Source organism: Hemicordylus capensis, chromosome 4, assembly GCF_027244095.1.
Source record: "Hemicordylus capensis ecotype Gifberg chromosome 4, rHemCap1.1.pri, whole genome shotgun sequence".
Taxonomy (NCBI): domain Eukaryota; kingdom Metazoa; phylum Chordata; class Lepidosauria; order Squamata; family Cordylidae; genus Hemicordylus; species Hemicordylus capensis.
Window position 1 is genome coordinate 291,722,059 of NC_069660.1, and position 27,784 is coordinate 291,749,842.

Here is a 27,784-nt window from a genome sequence, read left to right on the forward strand (position 1 = left end):
CCCTCCCCCGCAGCTGTGGCAGCACCTCACTCAAAGGCCACCAGACCCAGTGGTGAGTGTTATTTTATTTATTTATTTATTTAAAAAACCACTTTAGAATCTCCGAACCAGCCCTGAACCAGCCCAGGGGGGTCGGCTCAACCTTTCGCTGGACCGTTTTGATGGCAAGCTAGCTCCACCTCGAGCCAGTTCACACAACTCTAGCTGCTTCTGTGGGGTTGGCACCTTTACCATCACCCAGCCCCCTCATCTGCAGTGGATTCTCCCAACTCCCACTAGAATGTGGACTGTGTCACCAACTGCCAGAAGCCAGAAACTGCCCTCTCCACACACCAACACACCCCTAAATATATCGTACCTTTGTGTAGATCTTAACTGTAAGTCACATTAGGAGACAGTCCTAGCTGGAAAGCTGGATAAAAATATAATCAGTTGAAGGAGTAAACAATGATTGATCTTGTTTTTAAAATATGCTCATTTCACCATAACCAGCCACCACTGAAGGCTTCATTGCTATATTCAAGTCTTTTGAATGAAATGTAGTGCCTGTTGTGCATTAGGGATATGCATGGAACCGTGGCGGGGCAATCTGAAGGTGGCGGGGGTTTCCCTTTAAGAGTGGGAGGAGGGTGCACTTACCCCTCCCGCCGCTCCACCTCCCCGGCGTCAGGTTTTTAAGCAGCCTATCGGGACGGCAGCATACCTCCCTGCCGCCCCATTGCCCTCCTTTCCCGGATATGACCGGAAGTTGCTGACACACCTGCGTGAGCCGGTACGTGCCCATAAAGGGCCTCCAAACAGGTACCATGCACATCCCTATTGTGCATCACTTGGATCAGACAGAATTCTTGATTTAGTAGAGTCATAGAGTGTATCATTTTAGATGTAGACGCAGTCCCGGCCCAAGGATTGGTGGTGCCCCAGGCAAAGCCTGGCTTTGGCACCCCCACCCCCTTCACCTGCAAGCAGGTGCCTCTCATTGGACAGGTGGGTGGTCCCTCTTGCCCACTGGGACACCCACTTGTTCTCCCTGTGGCCTCCTATCTAGATTAAGATAAACCAGGATTGGTCATCCCATTTGAACCAACCAGTCTTGGCTTATTCTAACCTACTTGCTTCAAACAACCCAAGAACTGTAACTCGTTTTAAATCTTGGGTATTTATTTGAGATTATTTGAAGCAAGTAGATTAGAATAAGCTGAGATTGGTCGGTTCAGATGTAAAAATGAATTTTAGCTTATTTTAACCTAGATAGAGATAGATGCTCCTGTAGGGATGGGAGGGGATGCTTCCTGAGGCTCAGGGACATAGTGCAGAGCCTGGCAATAACTGAGTTCCTGTGTGGTCTCTGAATCAACCTACTATGAATATGCCTGTGCATCAGAGGACAGAGTTACCTGTTCTGGCACTTCTTCACTTACTTTTATGCAAACTAATAGTTTTGCATGTGTGGGAGTGTGAATTGGCTTGTATGCTTCTGTTGGTTTGTTGTTGTTAACACCACTTCCAAATGCTGTTCTTTCCCACCACATACATTAATGCACATCAAAGGGATTTAAAAGCATGGTGCCAGGAAATTTATGACCCACAAACGGAGTTACTTTTTCACACAATGCATAATCAACTTGTGGAATTCTCTGCCATAAGGTGTGGTGACAGCCTACAACCTGGATGGCTTTAAAAGGGTATAACTTAATGGAGGAGAGGTCTATCAACGGCTACTAATCGGAAGGCTATAGGCCACCTCCAGCCTCAAGGGCAGGATGCCTCTGAGTACCAGTTGTGAGGGAGTAACAGCAGGAGAGAGGGCATGCCCTCAACTCCTGCCTGTAGGCTTCCAGCGGCATCTGGTGGGCCATTGTGTGAAACATGGGCCTCGGGCTTGATCCAGCAGGTCTGTTCTTATGTTCTTATATCAATTTCATTCTGCAATAATTTCTAAAGCCAGGTGTTTATGCATATCAGTGTACATCAAGGGAACTTTAAAAGTAGCTTTTTAATGTGTATCAGCATGCATATCAGCCCACCTCAATGAGAGTGAAAACAAAAGTGCAGGTAATCCTCTTTTAAATTAAACAAGTTGTTCTGGTAAGAAGAACTAATCTGCCTACTGGCTTTTACTATAATCTTAATTGATAATTACCATCCTCACAAGTTAGCCCACTTCAGCCTTAAAGAGTCGCAAATCCACCATCTTGAATTGGGGTGGATGACATCATCAGAAACTATGCTGTTGAGATGTCCCTATGTGTCACTCACCACAACTGTACCGAATTTGGTTCAAATGGGTTAGACGGTCCACAAGCTATCCCACTTGCACCTCAAACATTCATGTGTCTGCCATCTGGGATCGGGATGGATGACATTATTACAAACTATGCCGTTGAGGCATCCCTATATGTCCCTACAGCTGCAGAAAAGTTGGTTCAAATTGGTTAGGCAATTCACAAATTAACCCACTTGTGCCTCAGATGCATACGCATCCACCATCTTGAATTGGAGTGGATGACATCACAAACTGCGCTGTTGAGGTGTCCCTAAACCTGTATCAAATTTGGTTCATATTAGTCCAGGCATTGTGAAGTTGGTGGTAGTGGTGAGGCTTGTGACACATGTCACGGGCTTGCAACACTCGATTCCTACTGCACAGGCATGCGGGAGTGCCTCACTGTTCTCAAGGGCTGCTGGGCTGGATGGACAGGCCCAGTGGCCGCTCTGCCTGCCCCCACTGCTGCCACATGGTGGGGGAGGCCTGATTGGCTCAGCTCACTCCTCACCCCTCGCCCCCCAGCCGCTCACATGGCGGCTGCAATTATGGCAGAAATTGATGGGGGCAGGGCAGTGGCAGGCTTCTGAGGAGGCCCTCCAGGACATTTGGAGGCCCCCCCAAATTCAGGTTTCTTTTTTTTTTCTTTTTAAAAAAAACTTTTAAAAACCTAAAAAAATAAAATAAGGGGGGGGCCTCCAAAGCCCTTCAGGTCCAGGTGTCTAAATTGCCTAGGTGCACCACTGATTGCAAGTTAAGCATCATGCCCCTACACACACACACATTGTGACACACACAGTATTTTAAACACATGGGTTCTTGAGGGCACAAACAGCAACTGAACTCACAAGCATTTAAGAATATAAAACAGAATATTTATGTAAATATGCATTAGCAGAAACATTTCAACACACAACACTTAGCATATTCCCATCCCACATATTTGTCTCCTCACCCCCCACCCCCGTCTCTAAAGCAAAGGCCACGCTCAGTTGTCCGGCACAATTCACAGTCTCGCTGGGCTGCCTGGTGCAGCAGCACAGGTCAGCAGCAACCACACCTGGGACAGACTAAATAGGATTTGAGGGGCCCCAGGGGGTGTGGAGGCCCTGGATTTCAGCCCAGAAGTCCAGGGGTAAGAGCACCTCGGGACAAGGTGCTGTGCAGAATCTAAGCCACTGATTTTTATTGGGTTTTTTCCTTAAATTGTTGTTAAATGCCTGGAACTTTGGGAAGAGGCAGAATATTTTTAAAAATAAATCCATTCAACAGTGGGATAAGATTATCTATAGGGGTTCCATATAATGTGGACAGTGTTGGTGTTTGTTGGATGACCTGTGAAAGTCTGCCTTGAATTGATTCTTAATTAGGGCAAGTTGGCAACTCTACACAGAGGGGAAATGGTTCTGGTGAATTCCCCTGTAAGCAGTTTCATTCAAATACGTATTTCATGTTCCCTTTGCATCATGGCCAAACAGTTCTTCCTTTGTTGGCTTCTGTCTTTACATGCTCACACCCACCACTAGAGAGAGGCCAATAGCTACCTTGGATTTTCAAGGCTTCGGCCAGGGAACTAGAGGATGCACTTTGTCTGCCGTTCAAAGTGGCACGAGACCCAGTGGTTTCTCAACTGAGGAATAGATAGGCATTGTTGACTAAATGCCAGGCACTGGAGTGTTTGCAGATGTAAGAGGTGCCTTTGCTATTGCTATTTGATTACATTTCTTTGGAATTCACAGTCTGTTAACGTGAACTTGGAGAATTTGACCTCATGGACTGCTGCTTATGTAATTAGCTTGAATGTGGCTTATTTAAATAATTCCAGGAAGGAGTCATTTTATTTTTAAAGTTCAATAGCAGCTGAGATGTTTTGGTGCAACTCACTGCTAGCTCAGTATTTGATACACAATAAAATGATTTCAATGAACAGTAGCATTTTCACACATGAGACATATGAAATCGAGTTTTTGCTTAAATCCGTTTATAATGAGAACATAAAACCTAAGTTAGCCACTGGATTTGGACACTAGGGGCCAATTCAGACATCATCATCATCATCATCATCATCATCATCATCATCATTCAATTTCTATACCGCCCTTCCAAAAATGTCTCAGGGCGGTTTACAAAGAGAAATAACAAATAAAATGGCTCCCTGTCCCCAAAGGGCTCACATTCTAAAAAGAAACATAAGACACACACCAGCAACAGTCACTGGAAGTACTGTGCTGGGGGTGGATAGGGCCAGTATGTGCTGGGGGTGGATAGGGCCACATAGCGCCAAACCGTGAGTGGACGAACCTAAGGTTAAGCACTGAAACTGAGAATTGTGCCACACGCAATCCAGCAAGTGAGATTTTGTTACCTCTGCCCACTGTCTAGAGTCATTCCTCTCTCTTCCTAGTCCAGCCAGGCTCAATCCCAGCACTTGCTGTGTTGCTTGCATTGCCAGACTGTGGGCATGGCATCAGCATGTCACTCACAGCGACCATTGTCTATGATGTGAATGGGGGCGTGCTCTTTGTGCTTGGATTCCCTTGTATCTTCTCATCATCCAGTGGTCAACATTGGCATGGCAAAGGCAAATTAACCTTTTACTTTCCTCTCAACCAGCACACACCTCTGCTCCAAGGCTGAAATTGTTTCCCAAGTGTATGAAGCTGGAAACTGTGTATGAAGCCTGGCCATCCGGCCCCACAAATACTGGCTAAAAACAGAACCCAGATAAATATGAAGAAAGCTTCATATGCCTTTGTTCCAGAATGGGTGGGGGTGGGCATCCAGTCTCCTACACCACACTACTTCCAACCAGCCCTCCCTCAGTCCCACAACCATTTCACTCCTCAGAACCCACCCACTTAAAAGGTGCCTCTTTGTCCAGTTAGCCGAGAATGTAAAGCAAGCAAGCAGACTTGGGACTTTTCCACCCTCCCTTGTGCCTTCATGCCCTTTTATGGATCTGTGCCTTTAAATGAGGAAAATCAAGGAACATGGTATGCTTGTTGCCAGGCAGTGAGGTGACAAGATTCTAGGCAGCAGAAGGCAGAGTTTTTGCTCCAAGAAACAGCCAGCAAGAAATGCAAGCTGCCTAGAGCTGACACATTTCAGAGCTGCTCTGAACCTCTCGCTCTATGATTGCAGGATGACCTTCAGCATGAACCCCAGGTTGCAACGGGTGCCAAATTAGAATGACACGAAGGGGTGAGTGGACCGGTAGTTTCATCAACCTAACCAACCTGAAACTAAGGATTCAAATCTACCTGTCTATCTATCTATCTATCTATTGTTCCGTTTTTATACCACCTTTCATAATGGATCTCAAGGCGGTTTACAAAAGTTAAAATACAATAAAATTCCATAAAAGTTACATTTAAAACCTTAAAATCAATCAAACATTAAAACCATAAAATGCCAAGAAACAAACAGAAACAAATGCAAGAAAACTGAGAAACTTGGAGCCTCTAGGAAGTAAAAGTCTGAGTAAATTAAAAAGTCCTCAGTTTTTTTAAAAGCAGCCACAGTTGTCACAGAGCAAATGTTTACTCCGAGAGCATTCCAGAGTCTGGGGGCAACAACAGAGAAGGCCCTGTCCCATGTGGACAACAATCTAGCCTCACTCAACATCAGCACACAGAGCAAAGGCCCACCTGATGATCTTGTTGGGCGGGCAGAAACCCTTGGAGTTTCTAAAATTGAGGTTTAGAGGCAATAACGGAACAACAGTTTGCGTGGCGGGGGGGGGGGGACCCACACATTTGGACAGTCAGAAACTTGGGCACATTTAACCACAGCTTGGTATTATGTCTGAATTGGGCCTAGATTTGTTGGTTGACAAAACAACATATTATAGAAAAGCAAAGGATGAGCTTGTTGAAGTATATTATATTGTTGAAGTTTGGATGTTATTTATTTCTGTTATTAAATAGTTATATGTTCTCAAGAAAAAAGTTCTCAAAGTAATTTGCAAAGCAAAATAAAACAGAAGATGGCTCCTTGCCCCCCAAAGGCTCACAATCTACACACACTACTACTACTACTACCACCACCACCACTGGAGAGCCCCTATGCTGTGCTGAACAGGAACACTTGCTCACCCCATGTGAAATATAAGAAACTCAGCACTTTAAAAGGTACTTCCTTGCCCAGTTGGCAGGGATTTGGAACATTATATTTCATGAATACACAGAACATTATATATTATTTTCATTATAAACAAAAATTAGTAAAATAAAATGTACATTTCCCAGAATGAACATTTCAGTTTAAAATATGTTTTGTTTTCAAAATCTCAGTCAATGGGACAAAGCATGCCAGAATACCAGCCAATATATTTAAAATGAAATGATTGCTCCCTGTTTCTCAGGAATCCTGGAAACTGGAGTTCTGATCTGTGGCATACAGGTTACATACACAGAGAATGTGCATGCTTCATATTACATAGCATGTGCAATAGGTGCATGCACAAAGACCACATAACATAATGCATATGGCATTTCCAGCATGGAGAATCTATATTATTAATTCTCCAAGATGGGCCATGCGTGGGGACGTGATAGAAAGGAGGCGGTTGGCTGACAGAGTTTGCAAGCAGAAGCACCTGATTGGGCACTGGGGATTCCATATGCAGATAGGGAGAAGGAAACTGTGAAAGCAGAAGCACCATGGTGATTGGGCAGTGGGGATTTCATATACCGATAGGGAGGAGGAGCCTGTGGCACTGTGGTGATTGGGCAGTGGGGATTCCCTATGCAGATAAGGAGGAGGAGCCTGTGATGCTTAAGGTCAGTTGGAATGCAACTGTTACTGGTCAGAAGATGCTCTTGATTGTAGAGGAGAGCAATCTATCTATATAAAAGGGTAGCAGGCAGGGTCTGCAAAAAGACGGGTTGTGAGGGAGGAAAGACCCCCTTCAGGAGAAGGAGGATGCCATTGTGTGAATTAAATAACTCAGGGAGGGAGGGAGAGAAAAAACATAAAGGGAGGGGGAAGAAAGAGTGAGCAAGGTGCGGGGGGGAGAGCGAGTGAGTGAGGTGCGGGGGGAGAGCAAGCGAGCGAGGTGAGGGAGAGAGCGAGCAAGTGAGGTGCGAGGGGAGAGCGAGCGAGCAAGCGAGTTGTGGAAAGAGAGTGAGCGAGTGAGGTGCGGGGGGAGAGTCATGGCAATTACAAACAGAAGCGATAGTGAGTCCCCTTGGAAAATACCTCTTCTAATGCTAACCTGTCCAAGTGTCTCACCATTGATTGTTAACTGTGTACTCCACATGCTCATTTCTTTTTTAAATAAATATCTGAATTTTTTTGCTGACACCAGTTGTTTCTAAACATTTTAGTATCCATGTGTGAGGCAATGAGTCGAAGGCTTTCTTGTAGTCAATCCATGCAACACTTAGATTGGTTTTTCATCTCTTGCAATTTTCTAAAATCATTTTGTCAATCAGCAGCTGGTTTTTTGTGCCTCTGGTGTTCGGGCAATTTCCTTTCTGTTCAACTGGAAGTTGTTTGTTAGTTAATAAGTGTTGCATTACTTCATCTGCTGCTATTCCAGTTAATAATTTGAACATGGTTGGCAGGCAGGTTATCAGTCTATAATTACTTGGAACTGCACCTTTTGCTGGGTCTTTCATGATGAGATGAGTTTTCTCAGTTGTTAGCCATTGTTCAATAGCACCTCCTTGCAAAATGTGATTGAACTGTTTTGATAGTTGTTTATGAAGGCTTGTTAGGTGTTTAAGCCAAAAGCCATGCAGTTCATCGTCACCTGGTGCAGTCCAATTTTTTATTTCCTTTGCTCTTTCACTTATTAATTCTGGTGTTGCATTTATTGGTTATATTTTTCGACCTCTTTCACCCAGCCTGCTTTTTTATTATAATCTATTGGATTGTCCCATAATTTCCCCCAGAATTGCACTGTTTCTTCTTTATTTGGTGTTTCTAGGTTTCTTGCAGTTTCTCCTCCTATGCTTTGGTAGAAACGTCTCTGATTCGACTGGAATTGGAGATTCTGCCTGTGTTGTGTAAATCTGGCTTTGTTATCTGCTAATCTTCTTTGACACTGCTCTTATTTGCTGCTTTATTATTTCCAGGACTTCTCTAATTTTCCTTGACTCTAGGTGGTATTTTTGGATCAGATACTGTTTGGTGTTTTCATTCTTCAGCTTCTTGTCTTTCATATCTTTCAATTTACTAGCATCTGATCTAAGCCTGGCGATTTTATTTTCTAATCTAATCTTCCATTTAGGTGATGTACTACTCCCTTTTTTTACAGGTCCACTGATCTTATATCCGAGCTCTTGTGTTGTTATTGTTGCTGCACTGTACATTAGTTGGTTTGTTTCTTGCAAATTATTGGTTGTTATTTCTGCAAGTACAGCATTGACATCTTTTAATGCCTGAGCAAGTTGTTTTTTTGGCAACTGTTTTTAGAGCTGGAAGTCAAACCCTGGTGGTTGTTTGGTTCATGTGCTCAGTTATTTTTTGCTTGAGTTCTTGTTGCTTTTCTGTTAAACGGCATTCGGGTTTTTGAGGTGAAGGCAAAGGGGAGGTTGCCTGGTTTTGATTTTGAAACAGTTCAGCAACAGTGGCATCCTCTATTTTCAACACCTCCTCCACCTGCGCCTGAGCAACTTCTTCAGTTGGTGGTAATTCTTCTTCCATATCTTGAGCCTGTGTTGCTCTTTGCAGTTCTTCCAGCTCAACTTCTGTGAATACTTTATTTCTTATTATGAATCTTCTCTGTTCTGCTAGCCTTTGTTCTGTTATTTCTGTATCTGGATGCTTCTCTTTCCAAATCTGGTACATTCTTTTTAAATAACCTCTTCTAGTTGGACTAGACTTGTAATAGCAGATCATTAATTCCTTGTTGGCATTTTTCGTATATTTTTTCTGGTTAAGCAACATTTCTTTCAGTAACCTTGCAGTCTCCAGCCCTGGTTGCTCAACTGAAGATCCTGAGTCCTGTAGCCCACTTGCCACTAGATGTCCAGGGACTCCAGCACCTGGCGCAGTCCTTGTTGACCCTGGCGACGACCAATCCAGTATAGATTTATTAAAGTTACGTCTCACCATATTGTTGATGGGAGAGGCACTCTTTGTCTGGCTCCTCTGGTGAGACCCGTCCAGTATGGTTGGACCACTGGCATACCTCTCACCTTCCTCAGAGCATGCAAGCCCCACAACCATGCCAAGGTAGTGCATTATTATTATTATTATTATTGTTATTATTATTAATTTATTTGATTTCTATACTGCCCTTCCAAAAATGGCTCAGGGCAGTTTACACAGAGAAATAATAAATAAATAAGATGGATCTCTGTCCCCAAAGGGCTCACAATCGAAAAGACAACATCAGATAGACAGCAGCAACAGTCACTGGAGGTACTGTGCAAATGGACCCTTTCTCAGATAGTGAAAATAATAATACTTTAGCATCTCTGTGGCACCTTTTAAGGATGTAAAACACTTCTATCTTGATGTAGTAATTGCATCAACCCTGTAAAATAGGTAAGTATTTTTATACCCTTATTGCAGTTCGGCAGATGAGTCTGAGAGAGAATAGCCCAATATGTAAAAAGTTGTACTTGAATGCAGCTGTCAAAGGGAGAGTCTGGAAGTCCCACCCCCAACATGCCAATCAGTCTCCCTCACTTCCTTCCCTTCCCCATAGTGCTCACAGATTGTCAGAAGAGGCAACCGCCATAAGCATGATGGTGGAGGTGCTTCCATGACTGACATCCTGTCCCCTCTTTCGACAACTATATGCAAGTACAGCCTTTTAAAATATAAGTTCTGGCCATGGCTAATGGCTAGAGCCATCCAGTGAGTTCATGCTAAGATTCAAAGTGGGGAAGTCCTCATTCATAACTCAGCCACAACACTATACCATTTCTGGAAAAACGTCAGAGCTATAGTGTAGTCTGTTAAGTTATGTTCAGCAATGATATTTTAGCATTATTCTTCATCACTGAATGATCAGTTTTATCACTGAATGATCAAAAACATAAGTAGGCCTGTAAACCAATTAAAAGTATGTTAGCTCATTAATCATTTGCTCTATGAGTGAATACATGTTGTTTGTTTGCTTACTTGTTATATTTGTACATTATCCGAAACATCTGTCTCTGGGTGGTTTACAGCAAAATAAAACAAATTAAAACAGAACTTAAAACCTTAAAACAATTTAAAACCACAAGTCTAGTTAAAATGCTGGAGTGAATAAATGTGTCATCAAAAAACTTTTAAAAGCTGTCAGAGATGGGAAGGCTCTTATTTCAGCAGGGAGCGCATTCCAGAATGTAGCCATTGGATGAGCTGGTGGTAACTGCAGATGAACCTCTCAGGATGATCTCAATGGGTGATGGTTCTCCTGCTGTAGAAGACAATGAGGGTATTCTCATGATCAGTGGAAAATGGGCTAAGGGAACTTAGCCCGCTTTCCACTGATCATGGGAACCACTGGGCTCACAGGCGAGCCCGGTTTCCCCAAAGCAGGTGGCCCACTTAAATACCCCTCCCCTTAGCCCAGGTTAGCGGAGCGAGTGCTCTGCTAACCCAGGTTTTCCAATCGTGTGCTGCCACGGCACGGCTCCACACATGAGGAGACCCCCAGCCAGGAGGCTGCAAGCAGCCTCCGGGCTCAGGGGTCTCTCCAGCATGCCCCGTGCACTCGCACAGGGCATCCTGGAACTTCCAGGGGCTGCGTGGCCCCCGATCCCCACAGCCCCCACCGACTCACGTCACAGACTAAGCCTGCTCTCCCCGCAGACCTCATTTTGGCAAGTCTCATTGATTGTGAGATTTGCCTCATTATCTTAAATACCCTGGGCCTAAGCTGTTTAGTGCTTTATAGGTTATAGCAATAGCAATAGCACTTACATTTATATACCGCTCTATAGCTGGAGCTCTCTAAGCGGTTTACAATGATTTAGCATATTGCCCCCCAACATTCTGGGTACTCATTTTACCGACCTCGGAAGGATGGAAGGCTGAGTCAACCTTGAGCCTCTGGTCAGGATCGAACTTGTAACCTTCTGGTTACAGGGTGGCAGTTTTACCACTGCGCCACCAGGGGCTCAGTGGTAAAGATGCAGGTTATAACCAGCATCTTGTATTTTGCCCGGAAACTTATTGGTAGCCAGTGTAGTTCTTTTAATATAGGAGTAATATGATCTATTCGCGATGACCCAGAGACCAATCTGGCTGCCGCACTCTGCACCAGCTGCAGTTTCCAGACTATGTACAAAGGCAGCCCCACACAGAACATGTTGCAGTAGTCAAGTCTGGAGGTTACCAGTATATGAACTACTGTTCTGAGGTTTTATTTCAAGAAATGGATGCAACTGGCCTAAGCCAGAGTTGATAGAAAGTACCTCTGGCCACCTTCTCAACCTGAGACACCAGGGAAAGGTTTGGACCCAAAAGCACTCCCAGGAAGGAAAAGCACCTGTTCTTTCTGGGGAAGTGTGACCCCATCCAGAATTGGCAGATCAAAATATTCTCCTGAGTTCTGACCCCACACATTAAGTATCTCCATCTTATTGGGATTCAGTTTTCAGTTTGTTATTCCTCATGAATGCCTAATTAATCTTTTTTTGTTAAACTGTCCAATATAAACATATTGCCAAAAACTCACTATAGTTTTACCTCTTAGAGCTAGTGAAAGAATGGTAACATAATTTAAGGAAAGCTGCCACTCGTTAGAAACAAAGGCCATTTTAGTATTTTCACTCCCCAAAGCCAAAATGAAAAGCCAAGTGTGCCCATAATTTGCAGCTGCACCCATTTAAAATTTGGCACAGCAGATTAGCCCTGCAAAAAGTACTGGCATACAGCACTCTTGAGAGCATGCTTCATAGTCCTGTCTCCACTGTGGCACAATCTGAAACCCTGCTTCCCTGCAGTCCACACTTACCTACAGAAAGGCCCTGCTCATGATGGGGAGTGAAGGGGAAATATTTCTTCACACGTGCAGCCTTTATCACTTTCAATAAATGCTGAATGTGTGGAGACTAGTGCAGTGGGGGTAGGGATGTGCACAGAACCAAGCGGGAGTGGCTCAATGGCGGGGTGTGTGTGTCTCACTTTTAGGGTGGGAGAGGGTCCACTTACCCCTCCCTCCGCTCCCACCCTCCCACCGCCAGCACTCGGTATTTTTAACGTCCTACGAGGTGGCAGCGTACTTCCCTGCCGCCCTGTTTGCTCCTTGGCCAGAAGTGGCTAGAAGTAGTTGGGGTGCGTGTATCGCACTTGTGCACATGGGGCAGGCTCACATGTGCCTGGCAGGTGCACACGCACCAGCTACTTCCAGCCACTTCTGGCCAAGGAGCAAACGGGGTGGCAGGGAAGTACGCTGCTGTCCCGTAGGACGTTAAGAATACCGAGTGCCAGTGGGGGGAAATTGGAGGGAGGGGTAAGTGCACCCTGCTTAGCTAAGGGGACAAATCATGCTTGTTACCACAAGATCAGCTCCCTTCACTACTGATGAGAGGGAGAGAGAGAGTGAGTGAGAGGGAGGGAGGGAGAATGACATAGGAACATGAAAGATTAGTTTGAATAGTGTCAAGCTAGCTAAGATAGATGGCGCCTTTCGTATCTGGTACATTCTGTCCCTTTCCTTGAAGGTGCTTGATTATGTCTGTGTGGGTGAGAGAGAAGTCACACTCGAAAGTATCTGGGACCTTTTGAGTTAAAAGGGGATGTATTGGCTTGTATGCAATGTGCAAGTGTGGAAAGTACTGTTATCTCAATAGAAAAGAGACAGAGAAACTGCTAGAGCACGGCGGCCGCACCCAGAGACCTTGACTGCTAGCAAATTTTAATAAAGCTCTGTTTGAAAGTGTGATACTGGTGCCTGGTGTAAATTACCTAACCACGAAAATGAACCACAGGGAGAATCCCTGATAAGGGGCATAACTATAATAGGGCAAGGAGAGACAGTTGTCTGGGGGGCCCACTGCTTTGGGGGGCTCCCAGAGGCAAGTCACATGACTGACTCCCCCAGTCACGCACCTGCCCAGGCTTCCTTCAGTTGTATTCATCCTCCGAAATTGATGTGAGTGTTAAGACCTGGAGCTACCAGAACAGAATGTCTGAGCTGAGCTTCAGTGAGGGGGCCCCCCATTTAAAAATCTTGTCTCTGGGCCCACTCCAACCTTGCGATGCCCCTGCCTGACTTCTAACACAAGTCAGTCCATTGGTCCGTCTAGCTCAGTATTGTTGATAGCAGGTGGCAGTGGCTCGCCAGGGTTTCAGGCATGAGTGTTTCCAAGCCCTACTTTGGATGCCAGGGATTGAATTCAGGATGTTCCGCACGCAAAGCAAATGCTCTACCACTGGGCTACATCACCATCCTCTGCCATGCTTGGTCTGAGTCAGGGAAGTGTGTAATCTTTATTCTCAGCTGTTTTCCCCCTTAAATGTTACTTTGGCTTGGATAAGTGTACTTCTGTTTCTGCTGCCATGTTATAGGATGAAGCCTCTGTAACTCTGTTGGGTTTTTTTTTTACCCTGATAACATGGCTTTGCAGGCGTGAGGAAGGTTTGTTACAGAAATCACTGTCCGTAATTTAAAACAACAAGAAGAATATTTATTTAAAGATGTTGTCTGCAGTTTGTTTGTTCCACCGCTGATTAGTAGGGCTGAAATCTTGCTCAGTTACCAAGCTGATGATTTGAATGTCACACATCACTAAGTTACTTTACACATAATATAGAAAGCTTTTCACCTTTGAACCCAGTTCCTTCCTAGAACTGTACGGACTGCAACCCAGTCCTTATTACAGACTGTCCTAATAACCCAGTCCTTTATTTTTTAGACTGTCTTATCCTTTGAATCTCAGAACAACTCCTCTTTGTCTCTCTTCCTACCCAGACCCAGATCCCCACACTAACTGAACTTCACTTCCGACCTCTAACTGCCTCTTATGATTGACAGCTCCAAAGAGTTCTAAGCCAATTTACATAAAGGTAGTCTTGTACCATTTCATCGCATTCCCTATTATGGGAGATGTGAATGTCTTAAAGAGAAGGTCTTCTTCACCATGAGCCCCATTGCCTGTTAAGATCATCTGGAGAGATTTGTCTGTGGTTGCTGCCAACCGTTTTTGGCGGCTACTTGAGCACGGACCTTCTTGATTGCTGCCCATGGGCTTTGGAATGTGTTCCCTGTTGAAATAGGAGCCTCCCCATCTCTGACAACTTTTAAAAAGGCACTGAAGACACATCTATTCACCCAGGCTTTTAATTAGACGTATGGTTTTAAATTGTGAATGTTGGTTTTAAATGATTTTAATGTTAATGATTTTAATGTTTGAAATGATTTTAACTGTTCAATTGATTTAGTTTTGATTTTAATTGTTAATTGATTTTAATTGTTTTTATTTTGATATAAACCACTCTGAGCCATTTTTGGAAGGGCAATATATAAATCAAATCAAATCAAATCAAAATGTGTAGATGCTTACAACAAAGCACTGAATCTCCTCTTCCCCATGAGACTGCCTTGTTCCTAGTCCCTCCCCCCATTCTGCTTCAGCAAGGTGTTCAAAATTCTGAGTTTCTACCATGATTCATTTTCAGTAAAGCATGAGCTGTTTCACTGACAGTGAGCACTGAGAACAGAAGGCAAGCAGCATGCAGTAAAGACCATATGTGCCTTGATTTAGGGGCAGCGGGAGATAGTAGAAGTGAAATATACAGCATGAGATGGATATAAAAGGTCCCTTTTATCTTTTATCTCTTGCCATACTTCTGCAGATACCAGACTGTTACATGCTAATGAATCACAACGGCTGAGGTCAGGAAAGATTTGTAACAAATTTGATACTTGAATTTCCTACCAAGTAAAAAAAAATGTTTGCAGGGGGGAGAAGATATGAAGATACTCCCCCCAGACTGAATACAAATTATTTAGATTAATGTGTCACGGAATTCTCCTATGTTCGCTCTTTTGCAACCCGCTAAAAGGGGGTGCTTTGAGGTATCCTTGTGGGGAGCCCAATTCTGTGCTCTTTTTGAGGGGCAGGGGATCATGATGATGATGATCTTTTACTACATAAAAGAGGCTTGCTTTACAAAGCGATGCCAGCAGCAACAGAAGCTTTTCAAGTGCTACCACTCTTCACAATGGCTGCCTCCTTCCGGCTATCATTGTATTTTCCGGAAAATGCAGTGGAGCATGATGACAACATGTTATTCCGCAGTGCATTCTGGGGGGAAATGGTGGCCTTCCGTGGTTGTGATATTAATTATTGCCTGGTGCAGCTGGCAGGAGTTGGCTGCTGTGAACCAAGGGGGACAAATGTTCCTGGAGTGACAGCTCGCTCCTTGCTCTTCACTGTTGATGTTATGATTGGAGTAGGTATATATGTAAAAGAAATGTTTCTGAGTGTTGATATATAAACAATGCATTGGAATTAAGGAAATTGTATTTATGTACAATGTACATGCACTATGTAAATTAGATCAAAGTAGGTGTTTTATGTTTTATGTTGTTTATATACCATCTTCGCTCTCTATTTAGGGTTCTCTTGTGAACCACTTATTGTTTATTTGGATCCCGAAAAGGTTTTTATCTACCTTAAAAATACAAAAAAAGGCTTCTGAGCTAAGGAAGGCATGCATGTGTGTGAAAGTATCTCTCTGTGTGAGGAGTGTGTGATATTATTTGCATAGGAGAGAGAGAGAAAGGAAATGTTGAGAATGTTTTGTTTTTCACCATGTACTTATAGTTCTTCTGCAGCAAAGACACTGGGCGGGCTAGGAGGAGAAGGTAGGGTCCCATCTTCACTTCTCGTCCCAGAGCTATTTCAACCTTAGGTAAAGGTAAATTGTGCCGTCGAGTCGATTTCGACTCCTGGCGCCCACAGAGCCCTGTGGTTGTCTTTGATAGAATACAGGAGGGGTTTACCATTGCCTCCTCCCGCGCTGTATGAGATTATGCCTTTCAGCATCTTCCTATATCGCTGCTGCCCAGAGACGTATCTAGGGAAAATAGCGCCTAGGGCAAGCACTGAAATTGCGCCCCCCTGTCTAAACATCTGACACCCATCTTTCAGATAACTTTACCATAATATCAGCTCGAAAATACAAATCAAGCTCGTTAATCTTTTAATATTTCAAAAACTATTTAGCAGTGGACATAGCCAGACCAAAAAATGCTGGAAAACTACCAATTTCAGTATGCTGGGGCTCATGAAATACCCAAATACTATGTGGAGGTGTACTTGGAAAACTAAACAGAAGTGCCTGCCTAATTCTCTACTATGCATTGCAGCATCACTATTACATAAGTTTTAAAAATAAATGGAGAATTTGACTTTTCCCAGATACTCTGAAAATAATTAAAGGATATGCAGAGTAAACTGTGTCACTGCTTGGAATATATTCTAGTATTTCAGAAAGACAGTTAAAATGAGAGTAAGAGAGCAAGAAACTCCCAATGGGCCTTAAGACTAAGGATTTCACACTGATTCAAAGACAAACTCACCATTAATAGCCATATTAGCAAGACATCACATTTAACTCACTTATCACAAGAAGCAAGTAAGAGCAAATGAATACAATCCTAGCTCATAAGCTTCAGCTCAGTATTCACAAGCCCTCTTGTACATAGTGCCAAACTGAATATGTGTACAGTGACATATTAAATTAAAAAAAATTACCTCTAGCCGCTTTTGGGGGCTTCCTAAAGGCCATGGTGGGGGCTGCAAAGGACCTCCATCCCCCCGCCAGCCTCTTAATTCACTGCTGCAGCCTGACCCGGGCTGATTTTTGGGCCTGTTTGGGACTACAAAGATCAGCGTGGTGGCCATTTTGGAGGCTGCCATGCATTCTCAAATAGCCTCTGCAAAGCCTAGCAAGGCCTAGGGCCTCACAGGGACCATTGGAGCATGCGCAGTGGCCATTTTGTTTTTGGCAGCCTTTTTTAAAAAAAAGTTCATTTTTAAAAATTGCGCCCCCCTTTCAAGTGGCGCCCGGGGCACATGCCCTGACTGCCCCACCCTAGATATGCCCCTGCTGCTGCCTGATATAGGTGTTCCGCATAGTCTAGGAAACATACCAGCGAGTATTCGAACCGGAAACCGTCTGCTCGTTAGTCAAGCATTTCCTCACTGCGCCACTTAAGGTGACACATTTCAACCTTGCTATGCCTTTATCCCCCACAAAACTACCCTTTTTAAAACCATCCCTCAGATCCAACTGAACCATCATGAGGGCCACTACTACTACTATTACAATAACTGCTATTACTAACTATTACCAGCTGTTACCACTTTTGAAAGAAGGTTTGCAAAGCAGTTTACATTTTTTTTAAAAAAGGAGAAAATGGTTCCCTGTTCTCAAACAGCTCACCGTCTAAAAAGAAACACAAGGTAGACACCAGTAACGGCCACCTGAGGATGCTGTGCTGGGGCTGAATAGGACCAGTTGCTCTCCCTCCCTTAATAGAAAGAGAATCACCACGTGGAAAGGTACCTCTTTGTCCAGTTAGCACAGTACTGATGAAGACATGCTATTTTCAGTTTGCAGAAGGATTGCAACCACTGAAAGAAATGAGCGACGTACACAGAAACCTTGCAATTCTTGCCCACAATACTATTGGGTTGACTACTTGCTGCAATGCCACTTGGCAATCTAAAGGCCCCTTTGTACAAATATTTAGAAACTTGCTACTGGGTTATTTGATACACAGCCAATGGCAGTCAACATGAAATCAACTGGGCCTTGTTTTAGGGCCTGGCCCCTTTTGCAGGAAAAAGCCACAGGCATTCCTTGTGGGATTTCATGATTCTATACACATACAGAACATCAGGGGACCAATAACTACAGTGATGGATAAAATGAGTGGGTTAAAATAACCATGTCTTCAAGAGAGATTTATTGGACCAGGCAGATCACACAGATTTTGCTTCCATGGATTTCTCAAATAAAGAATGAAAGGATTCCGAAGGGCAGTAACAACATAGTGAGGCTTTTCTCACAACCAGCCTAAGCCTGCTTAGGCTGACCCAAGCAGGATTAGGCTGGTCGTGAGAAGCAGCGGGATACTCACGGATCCCTCTGCTTCCCTCCTGCCGAAACCCACGAATACACGCAGCTTTTAGCCAAGGTTAAGGGTGCTCTTGTACCCTTAACCCGGCTACCAGGAAAAAATGTGATCCCTTGGCCTGTGTGTAGCCCAGGAAATCACAGAGATAGGTGCATAGAGCACCTGTCTGAGGGGGGAAATCCCCAATGCAATGCACATTCTGCACGTTGCATTGAGGGATGCTTGGAGGCCAGAACAACAAGTTCCAGGTCCAGATCTCCTCCTTAGAGAGGAAAGCTGGTCTCATGGTAGCAAGCATGACCTGTCCTCTTAGCTAAGCAGGGCCTGCCCTGGTTGCATTTGAATGGGAGACCACATGTGAGCACTGTAAGATATTCCCCTAAGGGGATGGAACCACTCCAGGAAGAGCAGAAGGTTTCAAGTACCCTCGCTGGCTTCTCCAAGATAGGGCTGAGAGAGATTCCTGCCTGTAACCTTGGAGAAGCTGCTGCCAGTCTGTGAAGACAATACTGAGCTAGATAGACCAATGGTCTGACTCAGTATACGGCAGCTTCCTATGTTCCTATGCTTTACAGGGCTGTCTGTGTGGGCATGAGGGAGGTGTGCCGAAGCCAACCTGCTTTGTCATCTGGGGGAGGGAAGGTAAGTGGAAAGCAGCCTTCCCCCTGCACCCTCCCCAGCTGCCCAGGGCCATCATGGGAATTGCCCAGTATCTCAATAAATATTCACTTCTTTTGCTCAGCAATATCTCTAAAACAATCCTTGATTAAAGAGTCTAATGAGATGCTTAATCCAAGGTGGAATCCAAGGCTTAAGCATAAGCCTTAAAATATATTTATCTTAAGGCTTATGTTAATTTTTTACTTATCAGTCATTCAGCCAATGAGTGTTGGATTGGTCCCTTTTTAACGGTCACTCTGAGTTAGAACGGAGTTAGATTTACTTCTCCTGGAATTATTTCAAAATGTGCTTAAATTATGTAGATATTTTCCATTGATTTCAAGGCATTATGATTTAGTCTGGAGGTTTATGGCCCAGTGGTCTCTGAGCTTCACCCATGTAATCTGTGGGGCCAGTTGGCACTGAAGTAAACAATGTTTGCTTGCTCACACCACTCCTTCCTATGACTGGCAGTGCTGCTTTTCATCTCCTTCCTTTTCTGCTGTGACATAAGTGTGGTGGGTGGGGGAAGAGAGAAATAGCTGGCCTGTCTGAGCCTGAATCCCAGATGCCTCTTGAGTGTAAGTCTCCACATGCGTCTCTTTACAGGCAAGGAAATGAGGCTGACAGCAGGAGAGGAGAGCAAGATGAGAATGCTCCATGCTTTCATTCCCTAGTTCCTTTTGGAGGAGGAATTAGAGAAGGAAGGTGTGGAGCTTGTCCACTGGGCTGCCATTCAGCTGAAGTGCCCCAGTGTATTGGCCTCCATTTTCTCCTCCAAAGCATGGAAAGGAGTCGTGGTGTGCTCCCTCCTCCTCCCCTCTTCCCAATAAGTGGCAGTGCAACTTCTTCTTATCCCATACTCCTGTGACATAATGAAGAGGAGTGGGGAGAAATACCCGGCCTACCCAGGGGTGTAACTATAATAGGGCAAGGGGAGAGAGTTGTCTGGGGGCCCACTGCCTTGGGGGCCCCCAGAGGCAAGTCACATGACTGACTCCCCCAGCCGCGCACCCGCCCGGGCTTCCTTCAGTTGTATTCATCCTCCGAAATTCATGTGAGTGTTAAGACCCGGAGCTACCAGAACAGCATGTCTTTCTCTAGTACCTTTAAAATCTCGTCTCTGGGCCCACTACAACCTTGATACACCTCTGGGCCTACCTGGGCATGAAATTCAGATGGCTCATGAGTGCACTACTCCCTGTGACATTATTTATAGCCAGGGTAGGGAGGCCGAGTGTAGGATTGGTGAGGAAGACAGCCCTCCATGCTTCCTTCCCAACTTCCCATTGAAGAAGAAAGTAGGAAAGGAAGGCCCATTGAACTTCCATTCAGCTAAAGTGCTCCAGCACATCAGCTTCCATTCCCACCCACAACAATGCAGAGAAGGGCGCCTAGATGGTGAGGTTCCTGATTCAAGCCCTGGAGTCCCGGACAGGCCTGCATATGAAACACAGAATGTTGATTCCACAGGAAAAACTGCCTTATGCATTCAGTAGTACTTCCTTATGACTTTCCTTTCTTTTTTAAAATTATGAATCTACATTTAAATTTACTCTTCTTTTTTCTTGCTATGCATTACTTTGCAGATCCATACTTAATAGCATGGATGCTCTCACTATTAAACTCTACAGCATCTGCTTTCTGTAAACATTCATTACGCTGAATCTGGGTTTTCACCAATGTGGTATAACTCAGCAGCTATGTAATAAACCTCTAACTTTCTCAGAAATAAAACTGTCACAGAGTTGAATACTGTATTATTGTTTAATAAACATTCCAGAAGATTATGCATTAGGAGTAACCCATTTTTGCTATCCAATGTTTGCTGAACGATTTTTATAGAAGCCACCCAACCACTAATGATTAAAACACAAGCAAAATTTCTGGATGTGAGTGAATGTTAATGGCTTCTGGTTATAAATAATATGAGGATCTTTCTCTCTTATTTTGATCAAGCCTTAGTTAGTGTAGTGCAGGATTATTTATTCTGCTGGAAGAGGCTTATAATGTATGAAGGAACTGTTCTCAAGCCACAGAACTTAGAACCCTATAGAGTATTGGGGCATTTTCATATTTGATTGGGAAATTTCACTCTACTCATTCTTTGTGTCTTTTTCATTGTACAGGGGCGGTCCTTTCATGAGGCAAGGTGAGACAGTTGCCCCAGGAAGCAGATTATTGGGACAGCAGCCAGCCAGGCACCAGCCACCAGAGCCCCTCCTCAGGACTGGTCTGCAAGGAAGTACCTCTCATCATACTCCTTGCAAAGCTTTCAAGAAGCACAAGGAGAGATGAGGAGGCTGCTGGCAATCGTGCCCCTCCCTGGTCCCTAGAGCCACTTTCAAAGCATGAAAGGATCGGTCTTGCAAGGGAGCTGACTCCCACTAAAGGCAACATTTGGCATCACTTCAGGCACAAAACCACCAAAAAACAGGAAGCATCCACTAAAATGTTAGTGAAGAACATTTCAAAATGCTTTGGAATATATGAGGTCCTTTTATTACTTGTAGATGTGTTTCAGCCACAAGGTTTCAGCTAGGGATGTGTAAAGCGATTAGGGTACAAAATGATTTGTACCTGAGTCTGGCTGATTTGAGTGATTTGTAGAAGGAACAGATCACCCCGTCCTCAATTGCCCAGATTTGGGTACAAAACAAATCACCCCCGATTCGGATCTGAGAAATTTGGAGATTTGGACCTTCATTTTGTGGCCAAAGTGGGTTAGGTGGTAGGGCCCAATGGGTGGAAGCTACCACACATATTTCAAAGAAATTGGGCAAAGGAGTGATTTTTAAATAATATTTGAGGTTTACACGTCTTTAAGCTTTTCCCCGTAGGGAATAATGGGGATTTCAGCAACCTTATCACTCCACATGGGGGGCACCAGGGTGGCCCAGAGCAGGTTGCAATGGGTGGTAGTGCCCAATGGGTGCAAGGAAACTACCACCCAAATATCAAAGGAATTGGGCAAAGGGGTGATTTTAAAAGAATTTTTGAAGTTGGCATGTCTTTGGGGCAGACTTGGGGCAGAAAAGGGGTTTCAGAGGCAGAAGAGTGGGTAAGATGGTAGTGCCCCAATGGATGCTTGCTACCATCCAGGTTTCAAATAAATTCGTGAAAGAGGTGATTTTAAAAGAATTTCTGGATTTTGTGCATCTTTAAGCTTTCCCCCCATAGGGCATAATAGTGTTTCACCCAGTGGCCCACCAGATGCCTCTGGGATGCCCACAGGCAAGAGGTGAGGGCATGCCCTCCTGCTGTTGTTCCCCTGCAACTGGTATTTATTTATTTATTTATTTGATTTATATACCGCCCTTCCAAGATGGCTAAAGCTCTTAGCCTGGAGGTGGCCTATAGCCATCAGACTAGTATGGTGTCTATCAATTTATCTAAGCCCCTCTTAAAGGCACCTTAAAGTTACCAGCAGGAGCCCTTAATAAAGAAGTATAACCAAGTTTACATCACCATGAACAGGCACCTGACTAGTATGACATTAGTAACCCTGCTACCTGAGCAAAGAGGCACCTTTTCAAGTGGCAATTCTATTATATTTAGCAGGGGGAAGGACTGTCCCAATCCAGCCTCAGCAGCACATCCCTCCAATGGTTGTTGCTGACGTCTGCCTTCTGTTTCTTTTCAGATTGTGAGCCCTTTGGGGACAGGGAATCATTTTATTTCTTTGTCTATGTAAACCACTTTGAGAATTCTTCTGTTGAGAAGTAGTGTATAAATCATCAATCATCATCATCATCATCATCATCATCATCATCATCATCATCATCACTGCATAAGGCCGTTGTTAAGGAGGCTGCGTGAAAAGAGTAACTTCTGTTCCAGATTAGATATTACATTGGCAGCTGCTGCACTACCTTTAGTTCAACACAAGTCACTAGCTAATTGTTGCATAACACATTGCACATGTTCACAATCATGCATATGTCCCACAAAGATTTTCCACTAGTGATTGTGCAACTTTGGAGGCATACATTTTCTCACATTATGCAAGTGCAGCATTAATCTGCCCCATGTCTCTATGCCATCCACACCACATGAAAGCCCAGATGGGTCTTTATAACAACTAGTAGGAACACAAGAATATCTATAATATAAAGTTGCTTGGGCCTCACTGACTCACTTACTCACTGACATGAAACTCCACACCAAACCACAAAAGACAGAAATATACCATTTTTGGAGATACATTCCAGATCTCACCAAGACTATGGAAAAAAATCCAAAATGTCTTAATGCTCCAGGAAATGCGAGAAAACTCTCCCATTGGACAGCATGAGACCTCATAGAGCTAAGAAAAAGCAAGAGTCACAGCCACATAAGACATTAATATGCTTGCAAACTGCAAGCCATTTTCCTAGTGTATATAGATATATCAGAATTTTTATTGGTGAATATTTTGATTGTATTCATTCATTTGTTTGTTTAACATATTTCTATACCATCCAAAACTTGAGTCTCTGGGCTGCACCATTTTAATTTTCTTTCTAGAGCAAAGTTTATACAGCTCAAAGGTTAGGCTGTATACAAGGCCACCCAGTGTGCATTCAGCAGGGATTTGAACCTATGCGATATACCAAAGCTATATGTTCTTCCATATATTAAACCAACTTCTCCTTGTAAAGGATGAATCATTGGCAAAATCTGCTTTTAAAATCACACCCATCCAATAGGAATAATTCAGAGTTAGCAAGTGGTTTACCAAAAACTCCTATAGTAGACCACACATGATCAATTTGCATCTCTGACATGGTATCTAAATAAACAAATTGAGTACACTTATCCGAGTGTTCACATATGTATATGGGATCACACATACAAATAAACTGTTGATGTTTATTTGAACTTGTAATCACTGAGATAAACACAGCTGCATTTGGAGTATCCGATTTGCAAATTTGTTGTTTTAAATCCAAATAACACTCAGCGATCCACATTGACTTGTACTCCATACAGATCACCATAGGGCAACACTGCCTTTTGAAAATCAAAATGTAGGTACAATTCAAGCAGAACTATGTTAGATTTGCTTGTGGAAACAAAAAGTCATTTCTTATGTTGTCATATAACTTTGATCAAAATATCTTTTCTTATGGTACTATGTCAGGAATGAAGGAGATACCTGAGGCTTTTCTCATGAGCAGCCAGGACCAGGATAGTGCAGTTAAGCCCAGGCTTGGCTGTCTGTGAAAACCACCAGGAGCCCTGGGGCTTCCAGCAGTGCCTCAGCAGCAAACCCACCAATGAAGCCTGCCACTTAGCCAAGGTTCAGGGCACAAGCATGCCCTTAACTCGGGTTAAGTGCTTGTGTGTCAGAGTGGCTTGCAGAGCAGACACAGGAGCAGGTTTCTGGCCATCATCAGGGGCTGGGATGATGTGTCCCAGCTCCCAAACTTCCATGCTGCCTGGGCAGGGGCGTAACTATAATAGGGCAAGGGAAGACAGTTGTCTGGGGGCCCACTGCCTTGGGGGGGGGGGCTCTCAGAGGCAAGTCACATGACTGACTCCCCCCAGCCGCGCACCCGCCCAGGCTTCCTTCAGTTGTCCTCATCCTCCGAAATTGATGTGAGTGTTAAGACCTGAAGCTACCAGAACAGCATGTCTTTCTCTAGCACCATTAAATGACTTGCATCGTCCACAATTTACAAAACCTTAAAAAAAAATTAGGATGATGTTTTATTGTGTCACATAGGAGATAGATAGGTAGGTAGGTAGGTAGGTAGGTAGGTAGGTAGGTAGGTAGATTTACTATGCTTTTTGTTAACACTATTCAGCCTCATTTAAGATTTCTTTACTTCATGAGCTGAGCTTCAGTGAGGGGGTGGGGCCCATTTTAAAATCTTGTCTATGGGCCCTCTCCAACCTTGCTACGCCCCTGTGTCTGGGACAACAGAGGTTTGATGGGGCACGTAATCTGCACACCCAGCAACTCTGAAAGATTGTCTGCAGGGAAGGTAAGCTGCTCTAGCTTTCCACACTGCCTACCTTCAAGCCCATTCATGGGATTGTGAGAAAGCGCTCACTGAGTCCGAGCACTGGTTTTGCTAGCCAAGAACTGTCTATTTGAATTGGCAGCAGTCCCCCAAGTTCTCAGGTGAAGATCTTTCCTTTCCCTGCACAGCATGTTTACAAATACGAATATGACGGATATTTCAACAAAAGTTCCCAAAGCAGTTTACATAAATATATATAAATAAATAAAATAACATGTTTGATGAAACAGAACCTTTTGTCTATGTAGGAGTATTGCATAAATTCTCTCTCTCTCTCTCTCTCTCTCTCTCTCTCTCTCTCTCTCTCTCTCTCTCTCTCTCCTTTTTGTCCATATCCTGTGCATTAATCATAGCTTAGACTAGGGCTGCACAACTCAAATGTCCCAGTGCTCATGTCTTGGAGTGTGAGGGATGAGGTCAATTTTTGGCACATTAATTATTACATTAGAATTATTTAAAATATTAAAGAGAAGCGAGGGATCAGAGGCTTGGAGTCAGGGGGTAAAGTGAGGGGAGAGAGGGATGAGGGATAGTGGGCTCTGGCCCAGAGGTGGGGCAGCAAGGTGGGCATCTGATTTCAAGTGGCCAATTGCACTGAGCCACTGTCGCTTGTCAGCTCAGCAGCACAAGCCAAATGTGCTTCATGGCTCCTGCTGTTGCTACAGGATATTCCTATCTGCAGGATAGCAAAAACAGCCCTTGGGGCTAGGGGTGTGCGAACAGGTTTGGAACTGAAGTGGTTCGACTTCGAGCTGGTTCAGTTCAACAGTTCAGACTCAGAGTTGACCTGAACCACCTCCAGTACAGCTCAACCCCAGACCAAACCTCCCCCGGCCATTCAGGGGGTTCACGGATCAAAAGTTAAAATAAAAATTATTTCTAGTTTTTTTCAACTTACTTACTTCAACTAGTAAGTAAGTAAGTAAGTAACTTACTTCAACTAGTTTTTTTCAACTTACCCCCTCCGGGGGGCTTCTCTAACGTCATGACCCAGGCCATGCAAGAGTCATTTGTGCATGCATGGTGGCCTCCAAAATGCCCCCGTGCCAAGGGAAAGGCCTGGAGAGAGCCGAAGACTGCCCAAACTGGGTGATGGGTGCATAATGGAGGCCAGTTGGGGGGGAAGGGGAACCTCGGTAAACCCACCACCACCACCTTGGAGAAGCCCCCCGGAGGCGGTAAGTTGAAAATAACAACAACCACCACAATAATAATAATAATTATTCCTTGTTTACACAGTCAGACAGGTGTTATTGAGTGGTTTGTTTTATCCAGACATCGAGTCCTTCCCAAGGACCTGGGATGGCTGAATTTTATTGTCAATGGTTATAGATATCATCGCAGAATATAGGCTGTTCCCAGTAAAGCTGCTTTTTGTAATTGGCTGATGGTGATTTCTGTGGCCCCTATGGTGTTGAGGTGCTCTTCAAGGTCTTTTGGAACTGCACCCAGGGCGCCAATTACCACTGGGATTATTTTGGTCTTCTTCTGCCACAGCCTTTCAATTTCAATTTGTAGATCTTTGTATTTGGTGATTTTTTCTATTTCTTTTTCTTCTATTCTGCTATCCCCTGGTATTGCTATGTTGATTATTTTGACTTGTTTTTCTTTCTTCTCGACTACAGTGATATCTGGTGTATTGTGTGGCAGATGTTTGTCTGTTTGTAGTCGGAAGTCCCATAATATTTTTACATCTTCATTTTCTTCCACTTTTTCAAATTTATGGTCCCACCGATGTTTGGCTACAGGTAGCTTGTATTTTTTGCAGATGTTCCAGTGTATCATCCCTGCTACCTTGTCATGCCTTTGTTTGTAGTCAGTCTGTGCGATCTTCTTACAACAGCTGATCAGGTGGTCCACTGTTTCATCTGCTTCTTTACAAAGGCGGCACTTGCTGTTTGTTGTGGATTTTTCGACTTTTGCTCTTATTGCATTTGTTCTTAGTGCCTGTTCTTGTGCAGCCAGTATTAAACCCTCTGTTTCTTTCTTCAAGTTGCCATTCTTAAGCCATTGCCAGGTCTTGGTGATGTCTGATTTTCCACTTATATTGTGTAAATATTGACCGTGCAGGGGCTTATTTCTCCATTTTTCTGCTCGGTTCTTGACTTGTTCTTTCTTGTAGGCCTGTTTTGTTTCATTGGTGTTGAATAGTTTCTCGTTATTGACCATTTGAAGTGCATCTTCTTCACTGTCCCTTATATATTCTTCAAGGCCTCTTTTCTCCTCCTCTACTATTTGATGGACTTGCAGCATTCCTCTTCCACCTGAGCTGCGAGGGAGGTAGAGCCTATCTACATCACTGCGGGGGTGCAGAGCATGATTGATGGTCATGATTTTCCTGGTCTTACGATCTAGCGTCTCTAGCTCTATTATTATTATTATTATTATTATTATTATTATTATTATTATTATTATTATTATTATTACAGTTATACACAATACACCAGTTATACACAATACACCAGATATAACTGTAGTCGAGAAGAAAGAAAAACAAGTCAAAATAATCAACATAGCAATACCAGGGGATAACAGAATAGAAGAAAAAGAAATAGAAAATATCACAAAATACAAAGATCTACAAATTGAAATTGAAAGGCTGTAGCAGAAAAAGACCAAAATAATCCCAGTGGTAATTGGCGCCCTGGGTGCAGTCCCAAAAGACCTTGAAGAGCACCTCAACACCATAGGGGCCACAGAAATCACCATCAGCCAATTACAAAAAGCAGCTTTACTGGGAACAGCCTATATTTTGCGATGATATCTATAATAACCAACAGTATTGATGATAAAATTCAGCCATCCCAG

General features: G+C 43.8%; 1 protein-coding gene and 1 long non-coding RNA gene across 8 annotated transcripts in view; one reads left to right on the plus strand and one right to left on the minus strand.

The window, feature by feature from the left end:
• ANGPT1 (angiopoietin 1) overlaps positions 1-27,784 on the minus strand; it is a 274,758-nt gene that overhangs the window by 117,504 nt on the left and 129,470 nt on the right. For 2 of the 7 annotated variants that reach the window (XM_053247663.1, XM_053247664.1), the window contains exon 1: positions 359-576. The exons of 4 other annotated variants lie outside the window; for them this stretch is intronic. The gene's annotated coding sequence lies outside the window, so the exon portion shown is untranslated. Of the gene's footprint in view, positions 1-358; positions 577-4,631; positions 4,650-27,784 lie in introns of those variants that run through there. One more of the 7 variants, XM_053247665.1, reaches the window with a different exon arrangement.
• LOC128323829 (uncharacterized) lies at positions 300-22,228 on the plus strand. Its single transcript, XR_008306482.1, has 3 exons — positions 300-377; positions 5,408-5,467; positions 21,098-22,228. It is a non-coding gene; the product is annotated as an uncharacterized LOC128323829 (long non-coding RNA).